The sequence below is a fragment of the Bos grunniens genome, chromosome 29 (genome assembly GCF_055505025.1).
Source record: "Bos grunniens cultivar Pamir isolate PY7600 chromosome 29, Bosgru_T2T1.0, whole genome shotgun sequence".
Classification (NCBI taxonomy): domain Eukaryota; kingdom Metazoa; phylum Chordata; class Mammalia; order Artiodactyla; family Bovidae; genus Bos; species Bos grunniens.
The window spans coordinates 46,710,671-46,732,240 of record NC_141193.1 but is presented as its reverse complement, the minus strand read 5'-3'; positions in this window follow the sequence as shown (position 1 = coordinate 46,732,240).

The window sequence follows — 21,570 nt, the reverse complement described above, 5'->3', positions numbered from 1 at the left end:
TACTGTTCACCTGAAACTACTAAAACATTGTTGATCAGCTATACCCCAATAAAAAATGTTTTTGGTGTTAATTTTAATGATAACCCTGTATGCGAGACAGCAAAAGAGACACAGACGTATAGAACAGTCTTTTGGACTCTGTGGGAAAGGGAGAGGATGGAATGATTTGGGAGAATGGCATTGGAACATGTATAATATCATATGAGAAACAAATCGCCAGTCCAGGTTCGATGCATGATACTGGATGCTTGGGGCTGGTGCACTGGGACAACCCAGAGGGATGGTATGGGGAAGGAGGAGGGAGGGGGGTTCAGGATGGAGAGGACGTGTACACCCGTGGTGGATTCATGTTGATGTATGGCAAAACCAATACAATATTGTAAAGTAATTAACCTCCAATTAAAATAAATTTATATTTTAAAAAATAAATAAAATAAAATAAATAAATAAAAATAAAAATAATAAAAAAGAAACTGCTTAACCTTTAAAAAAATATATAATGTTTGGCATACACCTGAGACATTTTGGCAAGCCTGCCTTAATAGCTGTGTGTGTGTGTGTGTGTGTGTGTTAGTTGCTCAGTTAGGTCCAACTCTTTGCAACTCCATGGAATGTAGCCTGTCAGTATTCTCTGTCAATGGAATTCTCCAAGCAAGAATATTGGAGTGTATTGCCATTCTCTTCTCCAGGGGATCTTCCGGTCCCAGGGATCGAACCTGGGTCTCCTACATTGCAGGCAAATCTTTTACCATCTGAGCCACCAGAAGAGTCCAATACCAACACTACTGACTCAAATTAAACCCAAAATTCATTCAGGTAATGAAGAAGCCTATGGTACATGTGATCATCAAAGACCAGAAAAAAGGGTTCTTGCATAACCGTTAGAGATTAGAAGTATTTCAGTTACATGGTTTTGTTATTTTCCTACAAAATGTTAGTTTTCTCAATACACATCCACATTGAAGATAACCAAAATTTGAGGATGATTCAAAGACTCTTATGAATGAGCCCCCAAACCAATTTCATTATTGCAAACTCAAACTTTCTCAGTCTCCCTTTACTCATGAATAATAACACACATCATCCTCTTTGACAACTAAAAGAACATGTATCTTTCATTTGCTTCTATTAACCCCATAGTGCTTGATCCATTATAGGTCCCCAGTATATTTATACTAAAGGACTGAATGAACATCATTGGTTTGTATGCGTGTGTGTGGTTAATTAGAGACGTTTCCAACCAGTGATGTGTCAGTGCTCTGCTTCGTTATTTGTAAAGCCTTAATTTTGCTCTTAAAAAAAATACGGTGAAATAATTTTTGACTTAACAGAAGAGTTTAAAGATTGTAGTGAGAGTTCTCTTATAACCTTTATTCAGCTTTTCCTTAATGTTAACATCTCACATAACCAAGGCATAAGTATGAAAAGTGAGAATTTGACATTACTATAATACTACTGACATTTATTTTGGATTTCTCCAGCCTTCCCACTGATATATATTTTTTATTCCAGGATATCATATTGGGTTTAGTGGTTATGTCTCTAATCTCTTCTAATTTCTGACAGTTTTGTAGTTAGTGTTAATTTCTCAGTCATATCTGAGTCTTTGCAACCTCATGGACTATAGCCCACCAGGGTTCTCTGTCCAAGGGATTCTCCAGGCAAGAATACTGGAGTGGGTAGCCATTCCCTTCTCCAGGGGACAGTTCTTTAGTCTTTCTTTATCTTTTCTTCATACTTTAGAAGAATACTAGTCATGGACTTTGAGTTTGTCTGATGTTTCCTCGTGATTACACTGGTGTTACAGATTTTTGGAAATAAGACCACAGAGGAGCAGTGCATGACTGAGCACATCAGGGAGATGTATAATACCAATATATATCATTACCGATGATGTTAATTTCAGTCACTTAAAAAAGGTTATATCTCCAAGTTTCTCCTCCTTTAACTCTACCTCTGGAAGAAGGAGAGAGTGTCAAAGTATGTGTGCCTCTTTTCCCAGTCTCAGATCAAGTCTGATCAATGCTCAGTGGAAGGCTCAAGGGGAAGCCTTTCCAACTTCTGGAGCTCTGTCTTCTCCTCCACGTACCTCCTTTTTCTGTGCATTGCACTGTAAATTTCTCTCTACACTCTCAGCTCTGTTTCCTCAACTCAGGGGAACTGTGAGGGCCCATTTGGGTCCCTTCCCTCTGCACTGCATCCTAGAGATTCTCTTAGGGCAATAAGTTGGATCAATACTAGGATTCACCTCATTTGTTTCCCCTCTCTCAGATGCTGGTGGTTAAATTTCCAGAAAAAAAAAAAAAAACAAAAACGTTGTTTCTTATAGTATTGTCCTACTTTCATTTGTTTGAGGTGTAGAGGTGTGCCCATGTGGTCAGAAGCAGACGCCTAGCACAATGTTTTAAATACCATGTATATGCTAATACCCCTAAAAATTAAAATTTTAGTTCAGCACTCTCCCTTGAACTACAAACACATATCCAATTTCCCATTTTATGTTTCCTTAAGTTCTCATTGACATTCTAAACCCAATTTATTCAGAGAAGTCAACTTATCCAAAGCACACAGCAAACTCTTGATTCACCCATTCCCTACCCATTTCTCTTCTATTGATCCTAATATGCGTAACATGTCAGCCCCCTAGATGTTCAATTCAAAAATCTTGAGTTATCTCTCACTCATCTTTTCCTCCACTGTCATATCCAATACACCAGCATTCCATTATTGTATTTCAGGTTCAGTTCAGTCGCTAAGTCACGTCTGACTGTGACCCCGTGTACTGCAGCACGCCAGCCTCCCTGTCCATCACTGTCTTCAGGAGTTTGCTCAAATGCAAGTCCATTAGTCAGTGATGCCATCCAACCATCTCATCTTTTTTCTGTTGTCCCCTTCTCCTCCTGTCCTCAATCTTTCCCAGCATAAGGATCTTTTCCAAAGAGTCAGCTCTTCACATCACATGGCCAAAGTATTGGAGCTTCAGCTTCAGCATCAGTCCTACCGATGAATATTCAGGGTTGATTTCATTTAGAATTGACTTATTTGATCTCCTTGCTGTCCAAGGGACTCTCAAGAGTCTTCTCCAGACCACAGTTTGCAAACATCAATTCTTTGGCACTCAGTGCATATCCCATCAAACCTCTTTTCTCTCTCTAAACTACAGCCACTCTCAGAACCGTTCTTCTGAACCACTCAGAAATTTCTCATCTCTTTACTTCTGCTCTTTCATTCACTATCTAGCAGCCAGAATATTTTTAAAATAGGTATGATATCCCATTCTTTCCCTTATAAAGCATTTTCAGCCACATCTCACTGCAATTAGGAAACATTTCACACACAATACCATGAACTTCAAGGCCCTTCTTGATCTGGCTACTATCTTCATCTGCAGTCTCTTTTTATACCCAACATTCTAGACACACAGTCTTCCCTTATGTTCTCAGAATATACCAAGCATCTTTCCATCTCAGAGCCTTTATACTTTTTATTTCCCTTTCCTGGAATACTCTTTCCCCAGGCTTGTGAGATGCCTAGTTTTCTCCATCATTCAGATTTCAGCTTAAATGTCAACTTCTTCAGGAAGCATTCCTTAACTACTCTATTAAAAGTTGGGCTCCTACCTCCAATTACTTTCTTTTATATCATAGTCTTTATTTCTTTTGTAATAAAATTAGTTTTATTATCTCATTTACTTGCTTCTTTATTTATCATCTATTTCTTAGAAATAAAAACTTCTAGATGAAAGGGTCTTCTTTCACTACAGTATCACAGTGTATGATATGAGATATGGTATGTACTTGATGGTCTATAAAATCTCTTTAATAAATGAATGAAGAGATGAAGACTGTATTTACAAATAGCAAGGAAACTAATGTCATGGTCTGGGCAAAATTTGACTTGGTGAGCAAGAATCTAAACAAGGAGTGGGCAAATCAGCTTGTCACCTACTTTCGTAAGAAGTCATGTCGAGGAACTTCCCGGTGATCCAGTGGCTAAGACTCCATGCTCTCAATGCAGGAAGTCCAAGTTCAATCCCTGGTCAGGGAACTAGATCCCGCATGCCACACCTAAGAGTTTGTGTGCCACAGCTAAAGATCTCGTATGATGCAGCAAAGATCAAAGATCCTGAGTGCCACAACTAGGACCCGGTGCAGCCAAATAAATAAACAAACATTGTTTAAAATAAAATGGAATAAAGTTATGTCAACACACAGCCACACCCATTTTATTATGTATTGTCTATGATTATAGTGGTTGTGGTTGCAGCAGTAACTATACGACATAGAAAGCCTCAAATATTTACCATCTGTTCCTTTACAGAAAATATTTGCCAACTCTTGATCTAAACATATGCATAGATAATGGGGATATAGCAGGAGAACTAAAATTTTTGAAACACTACTCACAAACCACAGTCTGTGTTCCCTGACAATGCACATGCAATTCGTCTCTCTCCCACTTCACGATCTGTTCCCTACATTCTTCCCTATCTCGAAAAGGATAACCTTTTTCAATAGTGTACATCCTATGTTTCTGAGACCCTGACTATAAATCTTTCAAATTCCTTCTTTATTACTATGAAGAAGGAATACAACTTACACATTCTGTAGCTTGTCATAATCTCTCAGAACTTTCAAGTTTCATATTCTGGGTCAAATACTACTATCACTCTTGCTATTTATTTTGCATTTTGAAAATGTTGCCCTTTCATAAAACTTATTGAAATGCATATTATTTTTCTGGAATTCTATTAAAATGTAATTTCAAACCAGAAACAGTGATCCATCTTTCTAGGATCATTAGGTCCTTTTATTTATTTTTTTCCTTTTATTTTTTTTAAATTTTATTTTATTTAACTTTACAATATTGCATTGGTTAGGTCCTTTTAAATGGGCATTCAATGTATTCAACCTTCCAGACCATAGTAATGTCAGCTAGGCCACTGGAAATGTAATATACATTACCAGTACTTTCCAAAGTTCTTAAAATCAATCCAAAGAAAATATTTTACTCAGCTAGCAATGAGTGTTTGTGACAAAAAGCAAAACCATACACTTTTTCTGCCTTCCAACACTCATACTTGGAGGAAGGACACGGTTGAGACTTAATCTGTCTACCAAGGAAGCCTCGACTTTTCTCAAGGTCTCCTCACTTTCTCACCATGACAGCTTCTAGAAGTGGTGGCTTTTTCAGCTTCATACAACCACACATCAAATACATCAAATACACAATGATGTTACCACCTAAACACAACTGATGTAACAATGTCACTGATGCCTGCTCCAATATAAAAAGTGGTTCATAGGTTGCTAGGTCACAAAGGAAAAAGCTGAATGAATTTGAGGAGGGGTCTTCATGGTTTCATGTACCTTACTTCTGTGCTTTGTCCTGCATTGTTATATTCTTGACTATGACTATAGAATTAAATTTAGGCAATTGATAAATACAAATTTGTCACTACATGTGACATTGGTCACTACGGGTAAATATGGAGGCATATTAAGCTGATGTGAATGATTTTACAGGTCTCTGTCTTAGAGTGTCTGTGGTTAAGCAGCCCACATGATAACTTAAATGCCTTAAAAGCCCCCAAGCTCACACTTTCAGCAAAACCAAAACAAAACAAAATAACCCGCTTGCCTGCTTTCCATAACTCAGTCTTCCGTTACTTAGCATGTCCTGCAGCAAAGATCTGGGAGCTCTTTCAAGTAAGTGGAATCAAAACCAAAACAAATCAAGACAAAACTTAAAGAACAAAACCCTGAGAAAGCAATCTTAAAAGACCAAGTTGCTTGCAGAGCAAAAATATTTAATATTCAAGCCTCTCTGATCAACATGGTAACATCTAAAAGGTTTGTAAATATAAAAACAAATTGTATTAAGGACCAGAGGGACAGAGCATATCAAATTTCAAATGCCTCTCTGAATATTAGAGCAAGATATTACTTTACCATTAAGAAACCAACTTATATAGTTTTGATGTGTTAGACTTCTATTAACCAGAAAATAATCTACTTTCATTAATTATTGGCCTAATAGATTACTTTCCAGCCCCAAATTTAAGAAAATAGAAGATAATTTTTATATTTATTGAATTCCAAGGATTTAAACTTTTCTCTCTTCTAGTTAAATATTGATTAATACCAACAGCTCATTGAGGAATGGGAAAAAAATCCAAATTATAAAAGTAATCATTTGGATGTGTAAAGCAACAATATTTACTATACATCAACATCAAGAAATAGTTTATTTGTCTGTTCAGGAAAATGAGATACAATTTGAAATGTGGATGTAAGAACATGGGAAATTGGCTCAAATTTTTTTTTTTTCAGTTTGTATCATTTTATTTACCTAGTTTGCTACATACCTATTTATACTCCAATTCTCTTCTTTTCCTGGCCAAAATTTTCTCACTTTCACTATCTAAAAAATAGCTTGGTATAGGAAAGAAGATTCTTTTTATGCAGGCTTTACAAAAGTTTTCTTTTCATTTAAATACAGCTTGACTTTCCTCCTCCTACCAAAAAATAAATAAAATAAAATGGATAATAATCTAATGGTCTCCACATGGGGTGAGAAATTTCTCCTTTTTATCAAATTAATCTATCTTTAATACACATGAGCCTTTCGTATGCCATTCTTTCCATTGACATGCCCTTTGTTCATGGTCTCTTGCAACAGGGAATAATTCAGCTAATGCTGATACCAACAAAACAGTAGGAATCTCAAAGCTTATAAACTGTATAGCTCCTCTACTAGCAATATTCTGCATGTTTGGTATTTCTTGAGATATTCTGTTCATCTGGCCCACCTCCCTTCACTAAGTGATTTCCATTATGGTCAATATTAAATATTCATTAGCTATATTACATGCTAAACATCATTCTAAGTGCTGGTATTACCATGAGTTATAAGAAACTACAATTAATTTATTACTGTTCTAGATGTTACTATTCTAGATGCTGTGACTTCAATAAAATTCTCAGATGATTAACAATTCAGTTGGGGGTTCAGCTCCTATATATTATAATAAAATAAATGATAGAAAATATTACATAGATTATCCTATGTGATTATCCTAGAATGTAGATGAGAAATTTCAGAGGAAAAAGTTCATGGCTATCAGCAAGAGAAATCAGGAAATACAATGTGGAGTTAAAAAAAAAAAAAAAAACACATGTAAAGTAGGAAAGAAAGTTTTCCTAAGAAGGGAAAAAAAGAAATGAACAAAATTGTGCAGGTGAGAATATATGGTGTGACTACTGATACAGATAATTTACATAAGAAACAGATCAAAAAAATGAGACTAAGGCAATGAATGCCAAAGTAAGCTGCCTAGATTTATAGATGTCAAAGCCAAAGAGGGAGAAGCTCTATAGTGTCAGCAAAAACAAGACCAGGAGCTGACTGTGGCTCAGATCATAAACCCCTTATTGCAAAATTCAAACTGAAATTGAAGAAAGTGGATAAAACCACTAGACCATTCAGGTATGACCTAAATCAAATCCCTTATGACTATACAGTGGAAGTGAGAAATAGATTTAAAGGACTAGACCTGAAAGAGTGCCTGCTGAACTATGGATGGAAGTTCATGACATTGTATAAGAGACAGGAATCAAGACCATCCCCAAGAAAAAGAAATACAAAAAAGCAAAATGGCTGTCTGAGGAGGCCTTACAAATAGCTGTAAATGGGGAACACGTGTATACCTGTGGCGGATTCATGTTGATGTATGGCAAAACTAATACAATATTATAAAGTTAAAAAATAAAATAAATTTTTTAAAAAAGCAAAGGAGAAAAGGAAAGATATACCCATTTGAATGCAGAGTTCCAAAGAATAGCTAGGAGAGATATAAATGCCTTCCTCAGTGATCAATGCAAGGAAATAGAGGAAAACAATAAAATAGGAAAGAAGAGAGATCTCTTCAAGAAAACTAGAGATACCAAGGGAACATTTCATGCAAAGATGGGCCCAATAAAGGACAGAAATGGTATGGAGCTAACAGAAGCAGAAGATATTAAAAAGAGGTGGCAAGAGTACACAGAAGAACTGTACAAAAAAGATCTTCATGACCAAGATAATCACGATGGTGTGATCGTTCACCTAGAGCCAGACATCCTGGAATGTAAAGTCAAGTGGGCCTTAGAAAGCATCACTATGAACAAAGCTAGTGGAGGTGATGGAATTCCAGTGGAGCTATTTCAAATCCTGAAAGACGATGCTGTGAAAGTGCTGCACTCAATATGCCAGCAAATTTGGAAAACTTGGCAGTAGTAACAGGACAGGAAAAGGTCAGTTTTCATTTCAATCCCAAAGAAAGGCAATGCCAAAGAATGCTCAAACTACTGCACAATTGCACTCATCTCACACACTAGTAAAGTAATGCTCAAAATTCTCCAAGCCAGGCTTCAGCAATACATGAACCATGAAATTCCAGATGTTTAAGCTGGCTTTAGAAAAGGCAGAGGAACCAGAGATCAAATTGCCAACATCTGCTGGATCATGGAAATAGCAAGAGAGTTCAAGAAAAACATCTACTTCTGCTTTATTGACTACGCCAAAGCCTTTGACTGTGTGGATCACAATAAACTGTGGAAAATTCTGAAAGTGATGGGAATACCAGACTACCTGACCTGCCTCTTGAGAAACCTGTATGCAGGTCAGGAAGCAACAGTTAGAACTGAACATGGAGCAACAGACTGGTTCCAAATAGGAAAAGGAGTACGTCAAGGCTGTATATTGTCACCCTGCTTACTTAACTTATATGCAGAGTACATCATGAGAAACGCTGGGCTGAAAGAAGCACAAGCTGGAATCAAGATTGCCGGGAGAAATATCAATAACCTCAGATATGCAGATGACACCACTCTTATGGCAGAAAGTGAAGAAGAATAAAGAGCCTCTTGATGAAAGTGAAAGAGTAGAGTGAAGAAGTTAGCTTAAAGCTCAACATTCAGAAAATGAAGATCATGGCATTTTGTCCCATCACTTCATGGGAAATAGATGGGGAAACAGTGGAAACAGTGGCTGACTTTATTTTTCTGGGCTCCAAAATCACTGCAGATGGTGATAGCAGCCATGAAATTAAAAGACACTTACTTCTTGAAAGGAAAGTTATGACCACCTAGATAGCATATTCAAAAGCAGAGACTTTGCCAACAAAGGTCCATCTAGTCAAAGCTATGGTTTTTCCAGTCGTCATGTATGGATGTGAGAGTTGGACTATAAAGAAAGCTGAGCGCCGAAGAATTGATGCTTTTGAACTGTGGTGTTAGACAAAACTCTTGAGTCCCTTGGACTGCAAGGAGATCCACCCAGTCCATTCTGAAGGAGATCAGTCCTGGATGTTCACTGAAAGGACTGATGTTGAAGCTGAAACTCCAATAAGTTGGCCAATTGATGCGAAGAGCTGACTCATTTGAAAAGATCCTGATGCTGGGAAAGATTGAGGGCAGGAGAAGGAGACGAAAGAGGATGAGATGGTTGGATGGAACCACCGACTCTATGGACATGGGTTTAAGTGGACTCCAGGAGTTGGTGATGGACAAGGAGGCCTGGCGTGCTGCGGTTCATGGGGTTACAAAGAGTCGGACACAACTGAGTGACTGAATCAAACTGAAGAACAAGGACTTCTGAAGTGTGGGTGACATGAAGAGAATTGCTTTATGAAGATTAATCTGGCGTCAGAGTGCTATACAATTTGGGGGTAGAAAGATGTTTTAGGGAGATTTTTATGAAGATTCTGTTTGTCAAAGCATTGCTCATAGAGATTGTAAGCATTACATTATAATATGTAAAACTAGATAGTCAATGGAAATTTGCTGTATGGCACAGGGAGTTCATATCTGGTGCTTGTAACAACTGGAGAGGTGGGATGGACTGGAAGGTGAGAAGGAGGCTCAAGATGAAAGGGATATATGTGTACCTGTGGCTGACTCATGTTGATATATGGCAGAAACTAACACAACATTGTAAAGAAACTCTCCTCCAACTAAAAATAGATAAGCTAAAAAAATTTTTTTAATCAAGTGGGCAACACTTTTGTTATGACTTGTTGCCTCACACTTTCCCTTCCTAGCTGGCCATATCTCACCTTTCTCTATGAGCTACCCTTTGATAAACAGAATCAGTTAGTAAATCTTTTTCTTTGGTAATGCTTTCATTATTAACTTATTCTATATTTACTGAATATACTCTAAATGTTAGGCACTACAGCACGTAGTGGGACTACAATAATGAACAAAACAGACAAAGTGACTACCCTCATGGCACTTCTAGTGTAAAAGAGACAATATGTGTTTGAGAAATTATTGCACAAACAAGTATTTAATATGACCATTATACATAATAATAGGCAAAAGTACCGGGGACTATAAAAGTTTATATGGTAGGTGGAATTAACCTAAACTGGTAAGAGATTCTGAGAAATATTCCCTGGAAAATTAAAATCTGATATATTCCCTGGCAAATCTTTCATGTGAGACATTGAAGGATGAGTAGAAGTTAGCTTTGCTAGGAAAAATATGAGTATGGGGGTGGGAGCAGACAGGAAGAGAAAAAGGTGAAGGGAATACCTCATAGGCAGGTAATAGGATGTGCAAGGACTATAAAAACAAAAGACATTTCAGAAACAGAGAAGGTTGGTGTGGATGAAGCCAAGTGAAGAAGAGAGATGAGTGAGGGTGGAGAAACAGGCAGGAACAATAGTATCTAAATCTTATAGAGTTTATGCTTATCCATAGAGCAATGGAAAGCTACTAAAGGCTTTAATGAGGAGTTTAGCACCCTGGTGAAAGTGTGAGTACTGGAATGGGGAAAGACAAGATAAGAAACAGGAAAACTAATTTGGAGGTTATTTGCCCAAGCCCAGGAAGCTGATCATGGTGGTTTGGAGTAGCAATAAGAGTGGCTGAGAGAAGTAAACACAATCAAGACATTTTGCACGTTTGGGAATAGACTTGACAAGATTTGAATTGGATATAAGGGAGCTAAGGAAAGGGAATGTCAAGGATGACTCCCAGGTTTCTGAAAAGAACTCAGTGGATGAGAAAAGTCACTTAGTAAGACAGATAACTTTACAAGAGAAACTGGTTTGATGGGGCTGATCATAGGTTCAGTTTCTGACTGTGAGGCACCAACATGGAATGTTCAAACAAGCCACTATAAATATGAATTCTTGAGATCAGTTTGAATTTAATGTGTCATCCTCAAGTGAAGTATTTTGAGGTAAGGTGTCTAAGTAAAGATATTTAAAAACAGTTTTCATTAACTATAGCGTCCACATTTTGTGATCATTAAGTACAGTTTTTATGTTCACCTTAACCAAAGTTAATCTGGAAGCTTAAAAACTATGTACATTTTGGTCATTAAATTAAAGTTCTAATGAGAAGAAATTGCCTTTTCAAGACAAAATTAACTAATTTATCTAATAATAGTTTTAAATGAGCATTATACATTTAAATACAAGTGAGAATGAGTAAGAACATTTAAATACAAGTAAGAACAAGGAGAAGAGGAGAAGGGGTTGGCAGAGGATGAGCTGATTGGAGGGCATCACTGACTCAATGGACATGAATTTGAGCAAACTCCAGGAGACAGTGGATGACAGGGGAACCTGGCGTGCTGCAGTCTAGGGGGTCTCAAAGAGGTGGGCATGGCTTAGTGACGGAACAACAACCCTCCAACCCTCCCAAACCACTTTGTACTTTCCTTTTTTTATTCTGCACAAGTAGAGGTTTTTTTTGTTTTTTTGTTTTTTAACAAACTAGCTGTGAATTACAAAAGACATGCAGTTAAGAAGAACCTATTTAAAAGATAGTCCCTCCTCTCAAAAGATCAAATCTTCAAGAAGTAAATGAATTGTTGAAGTGGAAATTTTCTTAAAGATCATTGTATCCAGCTTTTCTCTAAAAATGAATGAGTCCTTTCTTGAATATCTGAATATGTTATGCCAAACATATCTGAATATATTATGCCAAACTTTGCTTGAATTCTTCTAATAAAAGAGAACCTATATTTCAAGGAAATAATTTTATATAATCATTCAATCATGCACTTATTTATTCATTTATGTATTTCTTCATTAGCTCTACATAGACTATATTAACAAAACACTTTGCTAAATGCTAGACAGGGGAAAGTTGAATAAAAAGAAGAATTAGATATAGGTACTTGCTCCTCAAGCAGCTTAAAACCTGATAGATATGAAAGAAAAATTGCAATGATATGAGGAAAAAATAAGAACAAAAGAAAGTGCATAAATAAAATATCATAGTAATTCGAGAGATGAAAAGCCCACTTTTAGCTGGTAAATGACTTAAGACTTCTGGTGGATATTGTTGTTTACCTATTCAGAATACAATGTTTTATTTCCATTATGAAGCAGCCATGAAATTGATAACCTACAAACTCTGGGCAAGCTGGAGAGGGGGGTGGGGAGAGGGAGAGATAAGGGGGAAGGGGAGAAGTGGGTCGGGGGTACCCGGCTAGCTTAACACAGAGACAGGGCTGGGACTTCCCTGATGGCTCAGTGGCTAAGACTCTGCACCCCCAGTGCAGGAAGCCTGGGTTCGACCCCTGGTGAGGGAGCTAGATCCCACATGCTGCAACTAAAGACCCAGTACAGCCAGATAAATACACAAATATTTTCAAATGAAAGCAAAAAATTTAGGGCCTGGCTAACCTAATCTAATCAGTGTTTCTTTGGTGAGAAGATGACCTAAGCTACTTCAGTGTGAAGCCAAGGGTTTTTACTGAATTGGGCACCGATGGTGGGGGCTGAGGGGAGTGTCTCTTCCTCGCCTGCTCTGTGTGGTGTGGAATGCACATATGAGGCTTTCAACTGCGGCAACCTGTGTCATCACAAAGAAAACCAACCTGAGGAGAAAAACCACATGAAGAAATGGCTTTGGGGCCTGACAAACTACTCTTGGAGCCTTCTCTTACCTTAATATTTCACTGATGTGAGCCTTTATTTCTTTCATTAATCACACCAATTGGAGTGGTTCTCTGTTCTAACTGCTAAAAAATTCACAAAGGAGTGTCTGAGCTAGAATTTGAAAAATGGTCAAGGCTGAAGCCTAAAGGGATGAAAGGAGACAATCCAGGTAGAAAGAATAAATGCTTAGGAAAGTAGCGAGTTTCTGTGGCTAAATGTAAGTTGCATTTGACTATAATAAAGACTGAATACAGCATGAAAGTGAGAGTTCGGGTAAAGGTTCCAGAGGAAACGAGTGCCTGGATATCATTCTATGGCATGACAGTTTCCAATTATTAACAACCATGAAACCGTATTAGAAAAATCTCACCCCCCACTTTTATATTGATTTACTTACTTATAAAATATAATTTTTTTTACTATAATAATACAAATAAAGCTTTAGTATTGTTCTTCCCATATCATAGTGCTTGTGCTTTCACTTAAATATGCTCTTGCTTCTTTGGAATGTACTGTAAGACAATGGCAAGCCAACACAAATTTTGAAACAGAAGCATAATGTGATAACTATATCATAGAAAGATTTATCTGAGGGCAACATCTAAAGTTAATCTAAATAGATATCCTGGAAATAGGGCAATTTGTTACAGGTTTTGTGTAATAAACCAATAATCCAATAATAATTGGAATCCTTAATCTGTGTAGAGGCAATGGTAAAGAAAAGAAGGGCGTGACTCTCATAGCTATTGTGCGTGCATCTGTGCCAAGTCGCTTCACACGTGTTTGACTCTCTGCGACCCTATGCACTGTAGCCCACCAGGCTCCTCTGTCCACGGAAATTTTCGAGCAAGAAACCTGGAGTGATTTGCCATCACCTCCTCCAGGGGATCTTCCCAACCCAGGGACTGAACCCATGTCTCCTATGGCTCCTGCACTGCAAGCTGATTCTTTACCACTGACCCACCAGAGAAGCAGATAGAACTGGTTAAAAGTATGTGTTAAATATCAACCCCAGGCCAGTCACTTGACAAGATCTCAATACATTATACTAGTTTCTTTTTTATTTCTCTAGAATTGACCCGTACATAACTTCACAAGGGAGATAAAACTGGACTCAACATTAATCAGGTCAATTTTGTGGCTGAAACCACTAATGCTTTGAAGATTGGGAGTAAGAACCAAAAAAAGAAAAAGAAAATGCATTTATGATCTAGCTTAGGTTGGACATTGAAAAATTGGAAAAGCTATGAACAGAAAATAAGGAAATCAGGATTATCAAAAGAGCCTAGTTGAAAGTTAACCAAGTGGGTCAAGACTGAGATGAAGGCATTGGAGAATGCGATATTTTGTGAATGGAAGATGCGATCTTTTGTGAATGGAAGACGCAATCTTTTCTGAATAAGCAATGCTGTCAAGTGATTAGAGACATCAATCTGCCTGAATCACATAAATGTGACATTCAGTGCAGTATGAGCAGCAGCATTTGGAGAGTGATTCTGACTGACCCTGACAAAGTCACACTTTGTTGATATGCAATGTTTCCCTGCCTTCACTAGCAAATGCTATACCCATAAAAATTGTATTGAGCACAAAACTGAAAGTGTTTTGAGTACATTACTAAATGTAAACTGAAATTCAAATACCAAGTATAAATGCTAGAAAGAAAATAAACCAGCATAATAATAAATTCAGTGACACACTGTTAAGTACTTATTTCCTACTTAGAAAGATACTCCGCTAGGCACTTAAAGAAATGCACGTGATCTAGTCTCAGCAAATATTCTAACGTTTGTCATTAAAGATTATGAAAATTTCATTTACAGAGCATTCAATACTTTGCTTTCTTTTTTACTGTTCTTTATATTTACATGTCATTATGCTTTAAGAAATGCTTTTTTTCTTAAAGTATTCTGGGTAATATGCACTGGTGTGAAACACTCATTTTTCATGATTTGTCAATGAGTTTATGGCTCATTTCCTTTCCTCATGCATTTATCTATTCTACACATCTAAACAAATATTAGATTTTATTTAAAAAATCACAATATACATATTTTAAATGTATAAACACATGAATTTACAATTTTGTGATATACTGCAAAAATGTTCAGCATTGAATAACCAGTAAAACTCAATAAATAGGTATTTTAATGTATTTTTAATTTTTATTTATTTAGGCCATGAGCACATGATCTTAGTTCCCTGACCAGGTATCAAACAGTGTCCCCTGAGTGGAAGTGCAGAGTCTTAACCACTGGACCATGAAGGAAGTCCCTATTTTCTAAAAAATACTATCAAACAGTTGAATTGATTGGAAAATAGAAGATTATCTCACTAGAATCATTCGGAGCTTTATCTTTTAATGTGTAGCTTCCAGACAGAAAAAGAGTGGAATTTTTTAATTTTCCTGATGGCTCAGACAGTAAGGAATCTGCTTGCAGTGTGGGAGAGGCAAGTTTTATTCCTGGGTCAGGAAGATCCCCTGGAGAAGGGAGTGGCTACCCACTCCAGTATTACAAGCTGAGGGCCCAAACCAGTAAACCTATTCGTGTAGAAATTTCCCTATCACCCTCTTTCAAATCCTCCAAAGACAGATCCATTCCCAAGCAACTATGAGTAGTTACTCTTCAAATATTTTCAGCAGTTGTAAAACATTCCTTTTGAAAAATTAATGCTTACTGAAATCTTAATATTTATGTCTATAGATATTGTTGGAAGCATTTTTCTGTAAATGTATTTCTGCACTTAATAACATAAAACATCACCTACTACTTTTCAGCATGGTTTCCTGAGAAAAGCAGTTGGCTGGAAAACCTGGGTTCTAGTCCAAGCTCTGGTCACTATTAGTTGTAAGATTTCAAACAAAATTCTAACCTACTTAAAAGTCAACATCTTTATTTGCTTCTAAGTCTCTCAGAACTTAGATTTTATACCACTGCATCACTTAGTGCTGTTTGTAAAACTCTACGTATATTATTAAATATTGTCATTAAAAATGTTAAATTACAGTTGATCCTTGAGCAATGCTGGCACATTGACCCTCTGCACAGTCAAAAATCTTATTATAACTCATACTAGGTCTTGCACATGCGTGCATGCAAAGTTGCTTCAGTCGTGTCCAACTCTGCAACCCATGGATGGTACCCCACCTGGCTATTCTGTCCACGGGATTCTCCAGGCAAGAATACTGGAGTGGGTTGCCACTTCCTCCTCCAGAGGATCTTCCGAACCCTGGGACTGAACCTAAGTTGAACCATATGTCTCCTGCATTGGCAGGTGGGTTCTTTAACACTGGCGCTCCCTGGGAAGCCCCACACTTACCATATTTATATTTTATTATTTCAGACAATCTGAAAAGACTACATATGCATCTTCCTTATAGAGGCATAGTCATATATTTTGGCCAGTTATGTTAAATACACTTTGGAAGATACTTTACATGTATCATCTCATTTAATTCTCAAGAGAAAATATAATTAACACTATTTCCATTTTTAAGTTGAAAAAAATAGAGGACCAGGCTATTTAAACTATTTTTCCAAAGTCACGCAGTTTCAAACAGTTTCATTTCAAAGCTTCTGATTTTTCTTTTGTACTACACTACTGTACTTTTCCTAAAAATTTTTCCTTCAATGTTCCTGAAGTTCCATAATGTTACCTGTAAAACAAAAAGAAAGAGAGGGAGATTTATTTGTAATAAAAATAACAGCATCCACTCTTTATCGAAATATCAATAAGCTCAGATATGAAGATGACACCACCCTTATGGCAGAAAGTGAAGAGGAACTAAAAAGCGTCTTGATGAAAGTAAAATTGGAGAGTGAAAAAGTTGGCTTAAAGCTCAACATTCAGAAAACAAAGATCATGGCATCCTGTCCCATCACTTCATGGGAAATAGATGGGGAAACAGTGGAAACAGTGTCAGATATTTTGGGGGGCTCCAAAATCACTGCAGATGGTGACTGCAGCCATGAAATTAAAAGACGCTTACTCCTCGGAAGGAAAGTTATGACCAACCTAGATAGCATATTCAAAAGCAGAGACATTACTTTGCCAACAAAGGTCCATCTAGTCAAGGCTATGGTTTTTCCTGTGGTCATGTATGGATGTGAGAGTTGGACTGTGAAGAAGGCTGAGCACTGAAGAATTGATGCTTTTGAACTGTGGTGTTGGAGAAGACTCTTGAGAGTCCCTTGGACTGCAAGGAGATCCAACCAGTCCATTCTAAAGGAGATCAGCCCTGGGTGTTCTTTGGAAGGAATGATGCTAAAGCTGAAACTCCAGTACTTTGGCCACCTCATGCGAAGACTTGACTCATTGGAAAAGACTCTGATGCTGGGAGGGATTGGGGGCAGGAGGAGAAGGGGATGACAGAGGATGAGATGGCTGGATGGCACCACTGACTCGATGGACGTGAGTCTGAATGAACTCCGGGAGTTGGTGATGGACAGGGAGGCCTGGAGTGCTGCGATTCATGGGATCACAAAGAGTTGGACACGACTGAGCGACTGAACTGAACTGAACTCTTTATCAACATAGATATTGTGTTACAACCTGGTTTAATTCCCACATCAACCTATCAAGGCAGATATTTTTACTTCTATGTTACAGACAATGGATTGGAGACTCAAAAACCATAAGGGGCTTGTTCAAGATACCACAGCTAGCAGGCAACAGAACCAGAATTTGATCACAAATGCAACTATTTGATACTAAAGACCATACATTCAACCACCACTCCAAATGTGTAGATCTAGAGATGCTTGGAATAAATTTTATTTATAGAGATCATATTAAAATTCTTCAGGTTGTCTGGCACAAGAATTAAGGAAACAGTAAAAACAATGAAAGATGATAATAGGTGAAACTGTGCAGGAAGAGAGGAGCAATATGAGAGCTCTGTATAATTTCTGCTCAGTTTTTCTATAGATCTAAAACAGCTCCAAAAGATAAAGTCTAGTAATTTTAAAAGATTATATTATCTTTGAGATCCCTTACAATCATCAGATTAAGGCTTTTAGTACTAAGTTATTGATAGGTTCAGAAACACCTGAAGCCCAGTTCTATGAACTATAAGGATCCGGGTATAATGACCAGAGACAGGCGATTTACCTCCTAACAAATATGCAACTGCTTTTGGAAGGAGTAGAAGAGTGCTTTAAAAAATTACCTGGACAAAATCTACCATACAAAAGCCATTCTGTCATCAGTGAAGTTGAATACTGTCCCCCACAGCACAATGCCTGTCTGTTCCTTTAATCCCTGTGCCTGACCACATTACTGCAAGAGCTCTTGGTACCTTGTTGAAAATTCTGGTTACTGATTCTTCCATGGGATTTTGCCGCTGGACTTGTTTCCACATGTCTGCTGCATAGCCCCTGACAACAATTTGATTTCCAACTGAGAAACATAGATCATACAAATGTTAATGATAGTGCTATACATTATAGTAATAGCTTTCACATTAAGTCAAAAAATTATAAATTGATACATACAGCCACTTCTAAAAAGTAATTTATACTCTAGTTTATCACTAAAAGTTTTTAAAGTCTGGTAAATTACATAATTCTCATTTAAAAGCATTTTATTATTTAACTTTTACTAATAATATTACCATTTAGCAAAAACTATATTCTGTTTATTCTAAAAATAAGTAATAAAAAGTCTTATATCTCACAAAAGGAATGGACAGAGTCTCATATGACTATAATTGTACAGGTCAGTGAAAATGTCACTAGCCTCTGCTTTCGGCCATATTTACAGATATTGTCTATACACTGAGCATTGTTAGTTTCTACACTTCTCGTTGAATTTATTCCACAGTACAAATGGAAGCTGCCAAGGTAGCTCAGACGATAAAGCGTCTGCCTACAATGCGGGAGACCCAGGTTCAATCCTTGGTCAGGAAGATCCCCTAGAGAAGGAAATGGCAACCCACTCCAGGCTTCTTGCCTGGAAAATCTCATGGACGAAGGATTCTGGTGGGCTACAGTCCATGGGGTTGCAAAGAGTTGGACACGACTGAGTGACTTCACTTTCACAAATGGAAACATTTGTATCCTGTCCCTTCTACCTTTGGTAGTTTAAAAGATATCCTATTGCTTTATCTTACATTTTCATGAATCATCATCTAGACTCTAAATATGACCCATTCAGACCTTGCAAGGTATTGAAAATGCAAATAAACTGGAAAAATAAAGCATACATGACAGAATAACTGGAGGATATATTGATCTTAAAATGGATAAAATTAGATCTATATGTTATAGAGAAGGAAGGTAATATAATTTAGTCGTACAGGGAGGGAGAGATGAGTGATACATATTTTAAAAGGCATTTTTTAAATATAGGAAAAGAATTATTTTATGTGAGCAACTGATTCAAATAAGAGAAACTTGTTAATGCTGGTATAGAATACACATTATAAAACTTTAATAGTAAAGCAGTTAGATACTACAAATATTACACAATATTGCACTGACCTGTGTAAGAAGATATAAAAAATGAATAGTGGCATAAATAGCCCTTAGGGATTTAGTGATTCAGACTATATTGACCCAGGGAGATTGTAGTAAATTCTGAGTTTTAAAAAATAGTAATTTAATTCCTCTCTTCATGGAGCTTATATTGCATTTAGGAAGACGTGCAATAGCAACTGATGTTTAGAGCTTGGGAGAAGCATAAGAAGGAAAGAAATAGACTCTATAATAGAAAATTAAGAGTGTGGCTGTGAGTAGCAGAGACAGCCTCTCTCGAGAAGTGACGTTTGCACCATGACATGAGGGATACGAAATAATAGGATAGCAAGAGTAGGCACAAGATGTCTGCAGGAAGAGTACAGCAAGTGCAAATGTCCTAGGGTGGGAAAACAATTTTGCCACAAAAAGAACTTTTATCTAAGAGTGTAAGTGCGTGAGGGAGTTAGTGGCATGGAATGAGACTGAATGGTGAACATGTTCCTGATAGCTCACGGTCTAACAGACAATACAAGGTGCTGGAGAAGTAGTCTAAATGCAATAAACACCATGAGTGAGTATTTCTTATAGAGCTTCTTTATAATTTTATTTATATTCGTGGCTGCGTTCCATCTTCCTTGCTGCATGCAGGCTCTCCTCTAGTTGCGGTGAGTGGGGCCACTCTTCACTGCAGTGCTCGGGGTTCCCATTGCAGTGGCTCCTCTTGTTGTGAACCCAGACTCTAGGGTGCCTGGGCTTCAGTAGTTGTGGTACAGCTGACCCTTGAACAACAGTGGGTCTGAACTCTACAGGTTCACTTTTATGTGGATTTTTTTTTAATAAATACATAGAAAGTACTACAAAGGGCTTACCAGGTGGCACCGTGATAAAGAATCTTCCTGTCAATGCAGGAGACACAAGAGACGGGAGTTCAATCCCTGGGCAGCCCACTCCACTATTCTTAACTGGAAAATCCCATGGCCAGAGGAGCCTGGTGGGCCACAGTCCCTGGGGTCACGAAGCGTCAGACACGACTGAGCACTCTTCCGTGTGCACACAGTACTACAAAAGCTGCGGTTGGCTGAATGTGCGGGTGTGGCCTGCGAATACAAAAGGCCAACTGTAAAATTCCACTAGGGTTTTCTACTGTGTAGGGGGTTGAAGACTCTAACCTCTGCACTATTCAAAAGTCAACTGTAATCTAAAAGAGAGGATGGTGAATTGAGTAAGGAGAAAGAGAAGAGAGGGCTAACTGTAAACATATCTTTGAAGTAGATTTGACTGGCCTTCCTAATAGAAAAGATGGAAATAATGAAGAAAAATACTTCAGACTTTGTTTTATGAGAGAGGATGGATGGATGGTGGTCCCAAACAATGCAAGAAAGAAACCTAAACTGGATTTGGGGAATAAGAAAATCAGGTAAATCCATTCTTGTTAAACTTGAAACAACTTAAGCCTATTTGAGTGAATATGTCAGTAAGACAGTTGGATACATGAGTCTGAATCTTAGGAGAAAGGTATGAGCTAAGTTATATATGTATATGTGTGTGTGTGTGTGTGTGTGTGTGTGTGTATCCGTTTATGACCCTTATGGACTGTAGCCCATCAGGATCCTCTGGCCATGGGATTCTCCAGGCAAAAATACCAGAGTGGGTTGCCATTTCGTCCTCCATGGGATCTTCCCAACCCAGGGATTGAACCCACACGTCTTGCATCTCCTGCACTGGCAGGCAGATTCTTTACCACTGAACTACCTGGGAAGTTCTGTTAATATATCTATCTATATATATGTATATTGAAATTAGAACAGGTAAGGGATGAGTGCAGACAGAGAACTTAGCAAGACCCAGATCAAGTCCTAAGGAACATCAACAAAGTAGACTGAAATGGAACAAAATATAAGACAAAATATAGGAATTGTTAATATTCACTATAACCCTATTGCAAAAAGTGAATAATAAAGAAGAATCTTATGAGATGCTTAATTTCCAAATGCTAAATGTGGTCTCTGCTATCAAAGTGAAGTGAGTGAAGTCACTCAGTCTTATCTGACTCTTTTCGACCCCATGGACTGCAGCCTACCAAGCTCCTATGTCCATGGGATTTTCCAGGCAATAGTACTGGAGTGGATTTCCATTTCCTTCTCCAGCGGATCTTCCTGATCCAGGGATGGA